At 38.1% G+C, this 15,991-nt stretch overlaps 2 pseudogenes; both read left to right on the top strand.

Annotated features, from left to right (window-relative positions):
- Nucleotides 1–12,241: 12,241 nt before the first annotated feature.
- LOC132039061 (protein YIP4b-like) lies at nt 12,242–13,859 on the top strand (annotated as a pseudogene).
- Nucleotides 13,860–14,538: 679 nt separating this feature from the next.
- On the top strand, nt 14,539–15,303 carry LOC132039060 (protein YIP4b-like; annotated as a pseudogene).
- The last annotated feature ends 688 nt before the right edge of the window (nt 15,304–15,991 follow it).

Here is a 15,991-nt window from a genome sequence, read left to right as displayed (position 1 = left end):
CTTGAAGGGAAAATTAAAATAATCCACTTTGAACTTTCAATCATAAGATAGCCACGTAAGACAAAGTAGGAGCACACCAGCTCATACATATCAAGAAGGAAAAACTGTCGGTATATCTAAGACAACATTTGGTGGCACCTCTCAATCCTAACGACCTAACATACCATGATAACGGTCTGACCTCTCATGACCCTGACACTTCACCCCTACTAGTGCCTCGGCCTACAAGTGCCTGAGTGCCACGAGCTAGGAAAAGATGTTGTTGATGCAGCTGCGATTGGTCTGGAGGGCTGAACTTCACCACCACCACTGTTGGAGCTACCATACCTGGCCAAAGGGAAATCTCTCTGCATGTGGCCTCGGAAACCATACTTATAGCACACATCTATACCCATACAATAATCTCCTACATGACTTTTGCTACATTTGCTGCACAGAGGATGCCGCTGAAACTTTAAACCCATACTCTTATGAAACCAAGACGATTCCCTTTGTAGGTGCCCTAATCTTTTGCAAATGAAGCATTTACGGGCGTTCTTATGATAAGGATTTGAGTGACGCTCCCCACAGCCTAACTTGGGGCACTTGGTCCTCTTGTGTCTTACCATTTAGTGCTAGTATTGATTAGGTATCTTAGAGATGTTCTTACCTTGATTTGGGAGGTTGAGAGGAGAGAAAAATCGTCCTTCAATGGTTTTCCACGAAGTTAGAATGTTTGATGAATGAAATTTCGAGTTAAGCGTTGAATTTATGGGACGAGACCTCTGGACTGCCTAGCTCACTGAGCGAGCTCCAAAGCGAGGTGTGACCTTGCTATGGGCTTCACTCAGCGAGGTCTGACCTCGCTTTGAGCTTAGCTCTACTCACCGGTCCAAAATGTACTTAGAAAAATTTTCTAATTATTTTCACTTTTGGACCCTTACTTCACTGAGCGAGGTCTATGGCATGACCTTGTCTCTCTTTGAGCTTAGCTCAGCTAGCTCCTAGGTCCATTTCATACTTAGCGAAAATTTTATGTTTTTCGACTTTGTCGACAGCATTCAGTAAAATAGGCATAACATTTTGTGCCAAGATTCGTTTGAGCTCCACCTTATATTGATGGAAAGGTATTTAAAAGGACTAACACTTTCATTCTTTAATTTTTCACCAATTCACAACGGATTTTCACGTAAACAGTATGGAAATAAGACCTATCGTAACTTAGTCGATTATATAGAATCTTATGCACTTCACTATTCACCTTGATTTTAAAACCACTATTTCCACCCAAACTCATCCCGATGGGACTTCATATGGATAAAATATCACATTAATACCCATTTAACATATTCACATCTAACCCGTATTTACAGAGTGTTACATTATCTACCATGTGGATCATTCGTCCTCGAATGATGGGTCATAGTTAAGAACACGGTTGGACATTGCTTGGGTACTTGAACGTGAGGAAACGTGACATGGAACACGAGGATTGAAATGACATGATTACATGGAAACATGAATTTTGGGATATGATACATGAGTAGTGGATACATGAACGTGAAAATGAGACATGAGTAGTGGATACATGAACGTGAAACATGAGACATGAACACACATGGGGGCATGACATGGATACGAAAGCAATTACCTTAGATGCTTTCAGCTTGCTCCTCATAGGTGAGGCCATCCTTAACTGTTATAATTTCGATAGGAACAACTAATGATGGGTCTCCCACACACTTCCTCAACATGGAAATATGAAACACTTGGTGCACAAAAATCAAATCTTGTGGTAACTCTAGCTCTTAAGCCACTTGACCAATCCTTCGCAGGATCTTGCATTGCCCGATATATCTGGTACTAAGTTTCCCTTTCCTTCCAAAACTCATAACACCTTTCACAGGTGAAACCTTTAGGAACACCCAATCATCAACCTGAAACTCCAAGTCTCTACACTTCAGGTCTAAATAGGACTTCTAGAGACACTGAGCAGTTTTCAAATGCTCCTGGATCAACTTAACCTTCCGCTACTTTTCTTGATGTCTTTGGGATCAAATCGTTATTGACATCCGAACATATAAAGACGACTTCTTTTCACATGAATTATTTTTTTCCTCCTCTGGCCTCACTGTGGTCATTGAACACTTAGAAACTTGATCAAAGATGTTTGTATATCACCACAATAGACACATGGGATAAGAGTAGGACTTAGGCTTTGAATGTAAGCATAACTCGGTGCGGATGGGACCGATTTTGAGTCATATAACAAAAATATGATCCTTACATATAGCATAAAGATCTAGCATAGGCATGACTTGAATACGTCAAATTTGTGTAGAATAATTCTAAGATAAATACCGCAGGGTACCTGAAAGGATCTCCCTTTGAAATTGGGACATACCTTACTTCAAACCTTACCTTATTCGCTCTGAAACATAGTTATGAATACGTTAGCTCATCTTGCTTATTACCGTGAGTGGATCATAAAGAATTGAGAGAAAAGAAATCCCAGGTACGAATCATATGAGACACTTCATTTTAGAGCATAGAGATGACATAGGTACATTGAAAATGAACCACGTAAAATGAAATTTGCATAGATGGAAACATGATTAATATAGCATAAGACATGAATACGTGAATAGCATGACATAGGGCATGGGGACATGAGCACCATGACATTTACATGAGTACATCGAAGCTGCATACTATGGCGTTTGGACATGAATTCATGAGCATTGAAATAAGGATAAGGCATAAGTGTGACTTGAATGGAGTACAATTGCAGGCTTGACTCTTGGGTCAGGGACATAGTGTCACGACCCAAATCGATGAGTCATGACGAGTTCATGACTTCTACTGATCAGACACCCTTATACTTGTACCTAGATCTCACTGAATAACAGGGTGGCACATATATGACTCACAACTGAACTATGCTGACTCCTATAAGAACAACACAATGAACCCTGCATCAAGAACTCACAAACACATATATATATATACTAAAAAAAATAGTGCAAGCCGACTAGGCCGCTACATATACTGTACAACAAAACAAGAGCTGACAAGGCTACATGACATTCCCAACTACATACAACTGTCTACAGACCTCTAATGGAGTACAAAGCTGTAGAAAGGACGGGACAGAGCCCCTCTATACCCATATATACATATCAAAATAGCATACCAAAATATAGTGCAGCTCCGAACCAAGTGGAGCGCACTGACTACTGCTGGATGGAAGTCCTACCGAGCTGGACCGTCTGTCTGTCTACCTGAACCTATGGGCATAAACGCAGCCCCCAAGCAATAGGGGAGTCAGTACGAATAATGTACCGAGTATGTAAGGCATAAGAGCAACATATACATAAGAACCATGAAAGAAATCTGAAACACGAAAGCTAATCCAAATATCTGAATACATCTGTGTGACTATACATCTGGAAGTATCTGTATAACTCTGTATAACTGAGAATGCCTATGAGGGCGTATGATATACATGCTTTCTTTTAAAAATACATATATCATAATATAATTGTTAGTGCTATGGAACATACAACCCGATCCATGAATGTCAGTGTTGCGAAACGTACAGCCCGATCGATATATCATATCATCTCGCCTCCAAGGTAATCTCATACCGTACCCACTGCAGCGGTCTACACATCTATATGCCTGCCCGACCGACTATAGCACGGCGCGGTGTGAGAAAATAGTTGTACATATATATAAATGCATGAAAGACCCGTAAAAGAATACTCTGAACTCCTCGGGGTAACATAAGATCTCCAAGTGGCATAAGAAGTTAATATATCAATATAATAGATCTCTGGAGGCTATAGATGTGAAACATATGAAGTCAAGGATACAATGATTTCTATACTATCTAGGAATAGAGTCTTTGGAACTCACTTGTTTACTTCTTTCGTTCGTATCATAAGGATCATGTCAAAATGAAAGAAAGGGATAGCCTTAACATACTTGGAAACCTATCTAAATGTCCAACGTCTACTCCTCGAGTCCGTAGGTCTACAATCAAGATGGCATAAATCACAATTAGACCATTTACATCACTTACTATCTAATTTGAGTACGAATGGAACTTAACAAAATTCGGGCAGCATTTTCCCTATATTCTTACTCCAATCCAACTCTAAAACAACCCACAATATACACAACATCACCACCAACAAAAACAACATCAAATAGCAATATAAACAAGTGAGAATCTCTCCAAAAATCTAATCTAAAATATCCCACAAGGAAAACGCCAACAAACTAGTTTATGCCTTTATAATACCATTTCCTTCACTTTAAACTAGGGAATTCCTCCATCAACAACTCAATTAACAAGAGTAGGGGATAAAGCATACCTTAAACTTCATAAAACTCAACTAAAACTTTAATTCCAAGCTCGAATAATCAGCCACACACTTAGACATCAATACCATAATGTTCTTCTAACTATTTCCCAACTTTTACGGTGAAAATTTGGTTCAACTTGAGGAAAATCACCTTGAGGGATTTGGAGAGTGTATGGTTCTATTTTAATGGAGAAATAAGGATCTAGTCAGGCCACAACTTAATATACCAAAGTGGGAAGGTGGCCACCGTCCTCGACTTAGTCGACGACCGTCGTTCTGCCACCGTCGACATGCCACAGCCCCTGATTCTCTGGTGGCTGGACGTCAACTAGGCTCTGATCACCATCAACAATGTTGACGATGGTGACAACATGTTGACGGTTCATTAACTTGCTCCGTCAACTTGTACAATGTGCCTTTCCATATGTCGTCAATTCGTTTAACCTATAATCCTTCCCATACTTGTAATATTTAAACTTAGCTATTTATAGGCAAGAGTTAAGCATGTCTAATATCCCATAATCTTGAAGACGAATCTTAAAACTCAGGGCCGAGGTGATTAACACACTATAAACTAATGACGTATCGAAATGGGAGATGTAACACATTGGGCATGGATAAAGCATTACCTTTAGAACTTAGATATACCAAAAATAGGAGACATGGTTCAACATAGCTTACTCTCATCACTGTAAGTCGACATTATCATCATAAACTAAAGCTCATGAAGGAAAGGATCATAGGCATGAATACTTCGTTCATCAAGCATCTAAGACATAAGTAGAAAGTCACTTTGAACATAAACAGGGCATGGGTACTTACGAAAAGAAAAATGGCATCCTTTGTGCCAAGTTACGAGAGAGTTTCAAAAATTGCCTTAGAGAGGAAAATCAACATTTTTCCAACATCTCCTTTACTCATAACCTACCCTCATAATTGATTATTATTATCATGATCATAAAACATTAGCGAGAGGAACATAATCACAAATTACATAGAATCGTGGGTAGGACATCCATCCTGACTTACTTTCATCATTACCTATCAATATCATTATTATGATACCACTATAAGTGGAATGCATGAAGAAATGGATAGTGGGTACGAGCATGTGGGAACATTGATAGCATAATCATTAGGGTTAAAATAAGTCATTTACCTTTGGCATTCTCTTATTGTTCAAGGAATAGGTATGGATCCCATAGGACTTCTAGCTTTCTTTGAAAAAAAAAACATTCACATGACCTTCTCCTCGATCATCACCACATTCATAAAGCACTTAGAAGATAGAGCATGGACATGGGTATATAAGCACGAAAGATACGTGAGACATAAATACGGTTTTAACTTTAGACGTGGGCACAACTTGATGTGCGAAGCATGATAGAACATTTCTTTTGCATAACTTACTATCTTTATGAAGTCTTAATTGGACATGGGTGTATATCACGAAAGATACGGAGTGTAAAGCTCTAACATGGGCATTACATAGATATGTAAGATAACTTACTATCTTTAGAGTCATTTGAATCATAAACGGCATAAAGTACACATAATTACATAGATATTAAGATTTGACTAGAGAAATTGGAAACATTACATCACTTCAACTTTTTCTTTCTCGACACTTATCGATATATGAAACACATGATATACCTTGGTACCTTATCTTACCATCTCCCCCTTAGTTCAAAAGCTAATATTTAAAGCATGTGGGTCCCTTAAGTTTAGCAATAAGTTGGCATCCGGTCATTCTTCTGATTCTGCCTCTAAGACTATCACCATAAGACTTATCTTTTCATTTCCTCACCTACCTTCTCTATTACCCCTCAAAATAATCCTCTTAAGAAAACTTACTAACACCACACCCTCTAGTGCTGCCTAAAACACTTAAACAAGTTAGCACTATGTCAAGAGACTCAACACTGGCTATACGACACTGAACATCCGACATAACATGCTAGACCAGTCTTTGAAACCTCTGAACATGAATCTAAATAATAAACTATTTTACCGAGACAAGGAACCCCCGCATACCCCTACTTCCTAACATGACATGAACATGAAATAACAATAACACCCCAAATGAAGTGGGGCTCACCAATAGCTGAAACGAGAGAAACTGACCCGTCGTCCTGTAAATCAATATATGCATCGTGAAATGCAGGCCTCAGGCAAAAGGGACGTGAGTACACTGAAACTGTACTTCTATTTAAAGCAGCTGAAAGAAAGAATAGTACGTGGGGTGCTTGGGAAATGGGCAACCCAAATCAATAACATGGATACATGAAGTAATACGAAACTGAAACTGTAACTGCAAGTTGTAATTGAAACTATAATAGTAAGCTTAAACTGAAACATGGACATAATCATGATCTGACATGATAAAGCTATAACATGAGTAAATCATTTTAAGTGGGAAAGACTTAGTGTAACCAACAATATGAAATTACAACGTGATCATGTGGAGTTGGGTACCTGGCCCGACCAAAGAGAGCAATCTCATACCTTACCAGGGCATGGGACATGAACATGACATGAAAGGATCCAATCAATAGTCTGAAGGTATCTTCCTAACTAGGCGGAGCGATCCTTACCCTATGTTGGTATACGTAGTTTCAGGTGGTCTGCACCTTTTCGGTAAACCTATGCTACTTCCAAAAATACTAAATATTTACATGGTTGGCTTAAAAGCTCATAAATTTCATAAACATAGTTTGTAAATAGTTTCACATGAAAATGTACATAATTATATGTATATAATTTCTGGACATGAAAACAAGTAAAAATTCATATAATGGAACAAATCTGAGTTCATAACTGATATCTGAGAGCTCATGAAAAAGATAACAAGAGCATACATAGATTACGGACAGGTTCATGACAATCGTAATGATATACATGAATACAATTATCTGAAACATGATTGAGCATTACAATACATATATATAATTAACTTGTATCTGAGGTATCTCATGAACTGAAGTATGATTCTCTAACTCTAACGAGAAATAGGGTTTCATGAATTAACGTGGCGTGAGAAAGAACAACAATGTTCCACACGTAGATAGAAGCCCTACATACCTGTAAACGCTCCAATCCAACGAATTATCTTGCTTCTCTAACGAAGAACACCAAAAGCCTAGCTTGGAATCGTTGGAGAAGAAGTGTTACTTGTGAATCCTGTGTTTTTGTTTAAGAATCATGTTAGGAATCATGCATTTAGAGCTAGGATTGATTAGGAATCTTACAGATGTTCTTACCTTGATGTGGGCGGCTGAGAGGAGAGAAAAATCGTCCTTCAACGGTTTTCTACGAAGTTGAAATGTTTGATGAATGAAATTTCGAGTTAAATATTGAATTTACAGGACGAGACTTCTGGACTTCCTAGGTCACTGAGCAATCTCCAAAGCGAGGTGAGACCTAGCTATGGGCTTTGCTCAGCGAGCTCACTGGTCCAAAATGTACTTAGAAAGCTTTTATGATTTTTTTCACTTTTGGATCCCCTACATCACTGAGCAAGGTCAATGGCATGACCCTGTCTCGCTTTGAGCTTAGCTTATTGAGCTCCTAGGTCCATTTCATACTTAGCCAAAATTTCATATTTTTTGACTTTGTCGATAGCGTTCAGTAAAATAGGCATAACCCTTTATACAGAGATCCGTTTGAGCTATATCTTATATGGATGGAAAAGTATTTCAAAGGGCTATGACTTTCATATTTTATGTTTCTCAAATTCTCAACGAATTTTCATGTAAACAGGCTGGAAGTAAGACCTATTGTAACTTAGTCGATTCTATCGAATCATATGCCCCTCACTATTCGCCTTGATTTCAAAACTACTATATCCACCCAAGTTCATCCCGATGGGACTTCATATGACTAAAATATCACATTAATACCCATTTAACATATTCACACCTAACCCGTATTATGAGTTGAATAAAGGTAGTGTTACAAATTGCTTTTTTTTTTATTGTTGTTGCTATCCCCCGAATTGGAAAAGGGGGATTATTGAATTATGAAGAAAATGTTGTTCCCGTCCTTTTTCACTTGAATTGGCATCCCGTCCCCCTTGTTTTCTTGATTGTAGACTATAGTGGGACATGTCGGCCCTCTCCAAAAATATCATCCCATCCCGGTCCCGCCAGTCTTGATCCCCCTCGAGTCCTCCTCTTTTTTAGTTCGACCTCCCTCCCCGTCCGGCCAAAATAGAGAGGGCGTTATACCCCGTCCCGTTCGACAAGCTTAGCTATGATCGGGATATTTTAAACAGATAAGATTTGGGCTCCGACCTTTATTCAACCCATAAAAGTATGGGTATTGATGGGTAAAATATGGATAAATGACTCCTATGTGTATGTTAATCTATATTGTTTTCCGTACCGAGTTTGTCTCATTTAGACGGGACGATCCACCCCGCATCTTCTCGGCTATAGTTGGTGTGCTCCAGAGGCATCTACATTATGGATTTATGATTATGTGACGTGTCATCTTTCTTCACTTTCTAGTTCCTTAGATGTATTAGAAGATTAAGAAAAGCCTATAGATGATGATGGCATAGTAAACTTGATAATATTTCAACAAAAAATCCACATTCTAAGTGAGGTTCAAAGTAGGGGTGGGTGCTTGGTCGGTGAAGTGGTCGCGCTCGTCACGAGAATAGCCTAGTGGTTTATATTCGATAATATTTCAACAAGTCATTTAATATTACTGAACTATGTAGTATTATTGATATTTCTTTAAGTGCATTAAGCATGTTTACTCCTAAATGATGAAGAGTACAATAAGTTAAAATGTGCCAAAGTAAAGTTTATAAACTATTACACTTGAAAAAAATATTACGCTTATATAATATGGGTTAATCCATTTCCAACCCGTTTTTACCAGCATAAAATGTGAGCGGATTTATCACCCAATCGATTTTTGTTCAATACGTTTTCAACCCACCTAAATTCGACCCACCCCGACCATTTGCCACCACTAGTCCCTATATGTCAATGGCTAGGACACCTTTAACATCTTGAAGGAGTTCTGAGAAGTTACAAGATATTTAGTTTGAAAAAGGAGTGGCGTATGGCTGCAATAGCTGGTTACTTTGTCTAAAGTTATGGTCTAATTTACACATCAAAGTTTGAAAAGATGAAAAGTACTCACTTATTATTTTAACCTCTGTTAAGATATGAACATGAAATCTCATAATTCTTAACATACCTCATTGATTCTAGGTCAAGCCCTTAGATGCTAAAAATGTTAGATTAAGTAGATAGCTTACTAAAGTGTTTCTGGTTTCCACTTGTTGCTTATTCATTTTTGTTTTCTTTTGTTTCTACGTGCTCTGCTACTGTTATTTTGTAAATTGTTCCTCTTAATTTTATTTTCGAAAAATGGTTAAAAATATGTTTAACGTATTAGAAATGCCTACAAAATTTCTTCCTTCTAATACATTGGATAAAATTTGTTTCTTCCACCTATTGGATAAAAAATGCCTTACGTATTAAAAATTGCTCAAAAATGCCCTCCTTTCATCCATTAGATCAAATTTGCCCCTAACATTATTTTCAGTCCTTGGGGTATCATTCCCAACTGTTGGGGCCGGGGGAGTCCCTCGGGGGCCTCTTACTCAGCATTTGGGTTACCGGAGAGTGGTGACATAGTCTGTCTCATAAGTTCATCTCTACCATCAACAGTCGTTGTTGCGCCCTCACGATCTGCATCACTTCCCCGAGGTCTCGTCAGTAGGAGTTGCTTCCTCCATAACTCGCTAATTTTGACCGTTCCTTGAGGCGGTTAATCCATCTATGTGTTGAGTCCCATTTGTAAGATCATGGACAGGCACGCTATTCAGATTAAGCTGTGCATTGTTACCATCGTTTCTCGCATTAAGACGTGATTGATCGTCGGTGGTACTTGTCATACCTGAAATAGTTATTTTACTGGAGAAAAAAAGAATTAATATAATAGATAGGGTCACAATGATAGCACAATTGTCTAGGTCCCACGTGGACGCCAAGCTGTTTAACCATAAATCGGTATAGTTGAATTTGTATACGTGGTTATGCATGGACACGTGGATCAATATGACCAAAGTGATGAAATAATAGGTAAGATTAATCAAAATAATTATAAAGAAATCTAAAGAAGTTAAAAATAATATCCTGAGCCCTGATGAAGCGACAAGCTAGAGTATCTGGATAAGCTAAGCGTTTGAATCTTCTCAAGAACAGTCTAGAGCAAAAGTAAGGAAATTGCTTCCGAATACTTGTTTTTCTATTAGATCTTAGGTGTCCTTACGGTGAAATGAAAATCTCTATTTATACTTGAGCTATGGGGCACATAATTCCAAGAACATGCCTCTCTTTGTTACCAAAAGTTAATGCTATGACAATGATGAGTAATAAAAAGAGTAATTATGCTCATTCAAGGTTCGAGGAAGACTCGAAGCCTTTTTGTATCATCTGAACATTGAACTTCGTTTGTCCAAAGTAATTGAACAGTTTCCCAGATCCTTTTTGAGCTTAGTTTCTGGATGGAAGATGTCGTGACATTCCTCCGGGGCTACAAAAAATATCCTCGAAACCTTGCGCATGCTGACTCGAATCCTATCTGTCATTAATGCCGCGTGTCACCATTCAATATGTCCACTTGGATTCTACAAATTTCTCCCAATACATGCTATTAATACAACTATACTCCAAATTATACTTAAAAAAAAAAAAAAAAACCGAGTTCAAACTAGCTCACCCAGTCTAAACAACTTTTTAATATGAATGTATACGATTTAAGTATTTATTTTGAACATTAAAATTGATTAATCAAATTATTTGTTTGGTAAAGAAAATTACTTATGCTTTCTGTTCAACTGCAAAGAAATTTTCACTCGTCCATTTCCTGAACAAGTAATACAATATCAATTGTTTTAACTTGTATACATTAAACTCCTTAAGATTGCTAGTCTGTTTGGTCAAGTTATTTGTGAAGCCAAAAGTGCTTATTTTAGTGGATAGATGATAATTTAATATGATATGAGTTACCGGAGGACCTTTTAAAACCAAATCCAGTGGATGAGGGCACTTTTGGCCCTTTTTTCATTTATTTAAGTTGTCTATCAGTTTTTTATTTTTTAAGGCATGTATTTGGGCCAAAGGAAAATGACGGGGGTATTTTTGACTCAATAGGTAGATGGAGGATATTTTGGTACTAAATCCATTAGATCAGGATAGTTTTGGCCCTTTTCTAAATTAAACATAACAGAGCCCAATTCAGAAGTATAAACGATTAGGCATACGGCACAATACACACTTCGCATAGCGTTATTCACACAAATGCCCCTATTTCAGGGTGATCTTTAATCCCCCCCCCCCACCCACCCACATATTTGTGGTCTTTAATTTTTGTCCTTCAACACTTTTGGCGCGTTATAAACTAAATTTCGGCCGGCATAGTTAGCGTTTAGTTTCAGCATATGTATCATCATATCCCACACAATTTACGCCTGAAAGATAAAACTTTCAACACTCAACATAATCTAAAAAATACTACACAACTTATGCCTCATAATTTAACTTCTACAGAGGCAAAAATTCAGTATCCGAAGATAAAAAAATGTAAAACAAAACTTATGCTGAGCAAAAAATAGCTGGATATTTTTAATTAAATAAGTTGCTGGGGAAAAACAATTAAAAACCACAATTATGAGGGGCAAAAATTAGACTAGTGCCTTTTGAAGGACAAACCATGCAAAACAATATTGGCGAAAGTTTCCAAGTATACACGACTACACATACATTTCCTTCCATTTTACACCTCAACAAAACAATACTAGTCACAGCATCCAACCCCGCCCTCTCCCCCATCTCCAATCACAAAATCTGCAAATCTGAGACTCAAAAATGTCACAGGGAGACACAATACCTCTAAACTCAACCTCCCAATCAGACATTGATGAAATCGAAAACCTCATTTATTCCCCCCACTTTTCTTCTACTGTCCTTCCAGCATGCCCTCCTTCTCCTCCTCGTATCCCTGTTTCCTCATCTCCTTTCATGCCCTCCAATCTCCGCCCACCACCTCCCCCTTACCCCACCGTTACCTTCATCAGGGGGACAGCCTAATATAGCTGCTACTGGGTTCGGATCTCTACCGAATACACTTACGGAACCTGTTGGGATACGGTGAAAAGTGATCAGTCTAGAATTGTGAGTAATTTGAAGCTGGTGGTGTTTCCTAATCCTTATAGAGAAGATCCTGGCAAAGCACTTAGGGATTGGGATCTTTGGGGTCCTTTCTTCTTCATTGTTTTCCTTGGTCTCACTTTGTCATGGTCTGCCTCTGTTAAGAAGGTACATTCTCAATTTTATGAGCTATCATTTCGTAATTTTCCATTTAGTGTTTTTAAAAAAAAAAAATATTACAAAGGGGTAGGGGAACGGGAAGCGGGAAAGGGGATTACAACTTAGGGCATCAACCCTCACCAACAAGTTAAAAGTTCACGTAGCCAACCAACTGAGCTACTAAGATCCCCATTTTAGTGTTCAAAGTCTCAGTTGAGTCTAATTTACTTGTGTGTTGTGCTAGAAGGTACTTAATTGTGTAATTTTTTTGATTCATTTCTCTTTGAGATTGTGATTGTGATTGTGATTGTACATAAGCATTTCTCTCCTTGATTGATTCCTTCTAAATATATAAAAATTTCTGATTATATGATCCAAAATAAAGAAGGGGCGCATCGAATATTTATTGTTGATGTGCTTGGATCTATAATTCAGATAGTGACCTATTTTATTGATTTTTCTGTAGCGCTCTTTCCTCTATGGTTTAGAGATTTTTTGTGTCTTTTTTTTCACATAAATGTTTTTTGGTTTTAACACAAAAGCTAAACATAGTAAAAAATTCCGAAGGCTTGTGACGCACGGTTAGGTGGATAACGGGTCCGTCTTTCTACCCTTCTCCATTTGGATAACAGGATTTTGTATGAAACGGGGTTCGAACTCATGACATGTGCCTAACCCACACATCTCAAGTTACGGTCGTACCACTAGACAGTAGCCCTGGGGGCAAGATGTTGAGACTAGTTATTTCATCGTTATCCTAGAAGTGGAGCAAGTAATATGATCCTAACTCTATCTAGGTCTAATTATTGGGAAAAACTAGTTTATGTATCTAGCGAGTAATTTTTTAAAGGGAAAAGGGCCTAAAATTCCCCTTAAAACTATGGGTGCAAAATTGCCCTTATTTTAACTTTGGTCCCAAACATACCGTTATCTCTGGTTGATTGGTCCAGATTCGCCCCTCAACTATGGGAAATAAAACAAATTTCCATCTATTTAAATTTGATCCCAAATTGCGCTTATCATGAGTGGAGTGGCTCATATTCCCCTTAAAACTAATAGAATTCATGGTTAAGAAAAATATGTTTGGTTTGCAAAGGAGAATTTCAACGGCTTTCCATTGATGTTTCTTATACAAGATATCAGGGACAAGCTACCATCTGATGCAATAGAAACCTGAAGGAGAAACTCAAAGCTGAAACATTAGAAGAAAGATATTTACTATCACGCAAGTTAAACCCATGGAAAAATTTGCTAAACCAAATTAAGTGTTCCTAATTCAGTGACCCAAACTTCTAAGAAAACCAATTCAAATTTGCTACAAAGTGAAGGCCATACACATGAGGCCAGAACTTCAGATCATCTTCTGACGGTTTGAGCAGCAAGTCAATGAAAGATTTTCCTTGGGCATCACATGATTTTAGAGATGGAGGGTTGTCTTTAGTTGTCCAAATTTTTTTTCTGGCAAATCCATGTTGCTCAACTGATCCACCATTCCATAATGCAGCATAAGCAGGATAATCACATGATCTGATCTACAGTACTCGACAGGAATAACTTATCAAAGATGTGCACCTCTAGAGATACCTGGGGAAAGAAAACAGAGATTCCTCCTCGTATGCCGCACGAAGCATATCTCATATTTTTAATAAATAAGCACCAGGGTAAAAGTTAAAAATCACAAATATGAGGGGTAAAAATTAAAGACTGGTGCCTTCGAAGGAAAATCCGTGCAAAAGAAAGTTGGCAAATATTTTTCTTACAATACACGACTACGCATTTCATTGCATTTACACCTCAACAGCAGAACAACACCAGTTACAGCACCTAAGCCTGATATCTGATCATCATCTCCAAAAATGTCACGGGGAGACACAATGCCTGTGAACTCAACATCCTAATCAAACATTAGTGAAATCGAAAATCTCATTTGTTCCCCTCACCCTTCCTCTACTGTCCTTCCAGCTTGTCGTCCTTCTCCTCCTCGTATCCCTGTTTCCTCTTCTCCTTTCATGCCTTCTAATCTACTCTCCCCACCTCCCTCTTCAACCCCCAATCACTCTATCGTACATTCCATTCCAGCAGTCCCACCGTTACCTTCATCAGGTGGACAGCCCAATATAGCCGCTACTGGGTTCAGATCTCCACCGAATACACTTACGGAACCTGTTTGGGATACGGTGAAAAGAGATCTGTCTAGAATTATGAGTAATTAGAAGCTGGGTGTATTCCTTAATCCTTATAGAGAAGATCCTGGCAAAGCACTACGTGATTGGAATCTATGGGGACCTTTCTTCCTTTTTGTTTTCCTGGGTCTCACTTTATCATGGTCTGCCTCTGTTAAGAAGGTAACATTCCCTATTTTATGACCCATCTTTTTGTAATTTTCTTTTACTCGAGCCGAGGGTCTTTCGGAAACAGCCTCTCCAGATCCCACTTTGTGGAATTACACGGGGTATGTTGTTGTTGTTATCATTTCATAATTTCCCATTTTAGTGTTCAAACTCTTGGCTGGCTCTAATGTACTTGTGTGTTGTGCTTGAAGGTACTCAATTGTGTAAATTTTTTGATGCATATCTCTTTGTGATTGTGACTGTGCATATACATTGTTTTTGTAGTTTTGATGTATAATGTATGTAATTCTAATTTACTTTAAGGTTATGGAGACATGGATTAGGATATAAGGTTAGGAGTTAGTTGTGTTGTCCTACTTATCCTTTCATACTAGTAGTCGTAGTATTACTCTTGTAGTTTCTTGTCCTTCAATTTTTGCTACTATCTGCTTTTTTTTTTCAGACTTGACTTTATCATGGTTTTTAGTAGTATTTTGTGTTACCGGAAACATAAAAGAAAGAACACAAAATTTAACGTGGTTCGGATCGAAATGATCCTACATCCACCAGAGAACAGTTGCCTTTATATTATTAATAAAGAAAGAGGAGATTTTCCAATTATACCTAAGAGAATTGCTCTCTCAACTCTCTACTCACTACAATGGATTGTATGATTTTTTTTTTTTTGGGGGGATGGTTTAAACAATGAAGAATGGTCATCATTTTATAGATGGCCAAACTTGGGCTCCAAGCTCAAAAATAGAAAAGGAAAAGTAAATCTAAAATATGTCCTCCACATATTTTTGCTTGCTCTCCAAGTTCACTTGCTAGCCAAGTATATTGGCACATGTGATTTACTTCCACCAAACCAACTCTTTCAATCTCCACCTTGGTTTGTGTCACGAGCATGCGTATGAACAATGCAGGCCAAAACTTCTAAGCTTACTGGGCAACCCCGTTGTAAGAAACAAGAAGAATC

The sequence above is a fragment of the Lycium ferocissimum genome, chromosome 12, assembly GCF_029784015.1.
Source record: "Lycium ferocissimum isolate CSIRO_LF1 chromosome 12, AGI_CSIRO_Lferr_CH_V1, whole genome shotgun sequence".
Classification (NCBI taxonomy): Eukaryota; Viridiplantae; Streptophyta; class Magnoliopsida; order Solanales; family Solanaceae; genus Lycium; species Lycium ferocissimum.
Note: the sequence above shows the minus strand (reverse complement) of the source record. Positions and strands in the feature narration are given on the sequence as shown.